The sequence below is a fragment of the Thermobia domestica genome, chromosome 4 (assembly GCF_964235325.1).
Source record: "Thermobia domestica chromosome 4, izTheDome1.hap1.1, whole genome shotgun sequence".
In the NCBI taxonomy this organism is placed as follows: Eukaryota; Metazoa; Arthropoda; class Insecta; order Zygentoma; family Lepismatidae; genus Thermobia; species Thermobia domestica.
This window is the reverse complement of record NC_137457.1, coordinates 243,037,773-243,040,157: the sequence shown is the minus strand read 5'-3', so window position 1 is coordinate 243,040,157 and position 2,385 is coordinate 243,037,773. Positions and strand designations below refer to the sequence as shown.

At 39.5% G+C, this 2,385-nt stretch overlaps 1 non-coding gene across 1 annotated transcript; it reads left to right on the top strand.

Annotated features, from left to right (window-relative positions):
- The first annotated feature begins 814 nt into the window (after positions 1-814).
- Positions 815-898, top strand: TRNAL-CAG (transfer RNA leucine (anticodon CAG)). Its single transcript has one exon. It is a non-coding gene; the product is annotated as a tRNA-Leu (tRNA).
- Positions 899-2,385: the final 1,487 nt, after the last annotated feature.

The following is a 2,385-nucleotide window of genomic DNA, read 5'->3' as shown; positions in this document are numbered from 1 at the left end:
CTGGGTGCACAAACGTTTCCTTTCAAACTTACAGGCTGCCGAAAACAAGAGAAAATGAACTTTAAAGGTCCATAGCTCCAAAACTGTGGAGCCTACCGTAGTCGGGTGAAGACTTCACTTAGGAACTAGTATGTGCCCTATCCAAATATCCATGTTTCAGAATTCTGCTGTACTTCCGCAACAATTTTTATAGAGGTAGTTGGTGAGTACTTCAAATTAGGCTATATGCCCGTAAACAAACTCTCTGTAAAAATTGTTGTGGAAGTAACCTTGGGATTCTGAAACATGTATTTTTGGATAGCGCACATATTAGTGCCTAAGTGAAGTTCTGACCCGACTACGGTAGGTCCCATTGTATTGGAGCTATGGACCTCTAAAGTTCATTTTTTTCATGTTTTCGGCAGCGTATAACTTCGAAAGGAAACGTTCGTGCACTCAGGTTAGTCAATACTTTTTGTCTTATTTTGGTGTCAGGAATCAACTACCAATCGTTGTCGATGTTGTTTTGAAACACCCTGTATATACACTGTATATGCCTTGATGTTTATGCAACCTGCTAATCTTGAATGCATTTAAAGTTATTGTTACTCACAGACTGGAATGATTTTTCTTTAAAATAACCATTTTATTATCATTGTTGGAATAAATATGAAAGTTAACGTAGTTGCCGTCGTACTCAACTGCCAACAAAACTCATTTCGTTTTCTCTCACTATCGCAAGTCTTCGTATACGTAATAGCGTGGATGTCATAAAAAAATAAAAACATTGTTGCGACCTACTTAATTGAAGGGTTCAGTTATGAAGTCAACAGTTGTCAGGATGGCCGAGCGGTCTAAGGCGCTGCGTTCAGGTCGCAGTCCGGTCTTCCGGGCGTGGGTTCGAATCCCACTCCTGACAGATTGATTTATTTTACGTGAAATGTTGCATTAATGTTTCATTTCCTTAACTAATTACTATAATTGTTAATTAAATTAACTGAGACTACATCACCTATTTTTATGTTATTTATTTTCTGTCTCCTTCAGCAATTTTCCACATCTAATACCAAATATAAAAAATAAAACTTTACTACTTGGATTTTATCAAGAACTATTATTTTTGCTTCTTCTGTGGCATATCTACAGAAGGTCATTTAGGAAGTGCAGTAGCAATGCGCCTTCCCAGGTTTGAGAAACACACGCTTTTTAATAATTTCTATGCTAATATACTAACAGGAAACGCAAAACTTTTATGTTGGTGAATAATTTTTTTCCCACTGGCAAAATACGTAATGACGCTACTGCATATGTATTTGGTATATGGTATAATATGCTAACCAAAATAAATAGTTATTACACATAGTATGTTCGTCTCGATTAGGAGCTTGTATCTCACTATTAGGAGTTAGAGGTCTGCATGGTCACATATTGCTTCGAGCTCGGGCGGGGCTCGAGCCGTAAATTTTTAAATATACAACCATATTTCTCGGGCCTTTTCCGACTTAACTTTGTAAATACTGTACAACCATATTTATTAGACTGTTCTTTCTGGAGAACTTTTAAAGAGCAACAGCAAAATGAAACATCTAGTTGCTCGGCTTTTTTGATTATCATACGAGCTCGAGCCGGGCTTGGGCCTAAACGCTAAAACATATTTCGGACTCGGGTCGGGCCTCACATTATAAATTCACGGGCTGGTCCCGGGCTCGTGCAGATCTGTATTAGGAGTATTGTATGTCAATTTCGCTGCTGCCGTTTTGCGTCCCTTGAGGTTTTGGTAGTGTACGAATTGATTCCCGCATTCGACAAGTTTGTCTAACGATAACATCCGAGTTGATTCCCAACACTACGAACCCTCACTGTCCGTGTTGATTCCCGGGCTGCTTTCACACAGTTCCAGCAGGTGTCGCTACTCACTTGCGAGTAACCAGTTCATTGTGTACCAGCGATGGAGTTTTAAGTGATGCCAAGTGAAAAGGGCAACCAACTGTTGGTGATAGATGGTTATAAATTTTGTTTCCATAAGTGTTTCGTCGGTGGGGTTGAAATATATAAATATACGAGAAGAACATATATGCACAATGCACGTATAGTACCAGTATAGTGCATGTACAATTGCACGGATGCAACATATGCATCATCCGTATAAATGCACGCCTATACATGTGATGCACATATATGTCACAGGTCCTATTCAACATCTTCATGTGCGCAGGACATGTGCAATGCACACGTACACGTCCTGCACAAGTGATTTACACCTACTGCGCAGGTGATTTACAAGTAGCACGTATTCGATTTACATGTATTGCACAGGTGATTTACATGTAGGACACCGGTGATTTACACGTAGCACACAGGTGATTTACATGTAGGACAGAGGTGATTTACACGTAGAATACAGGT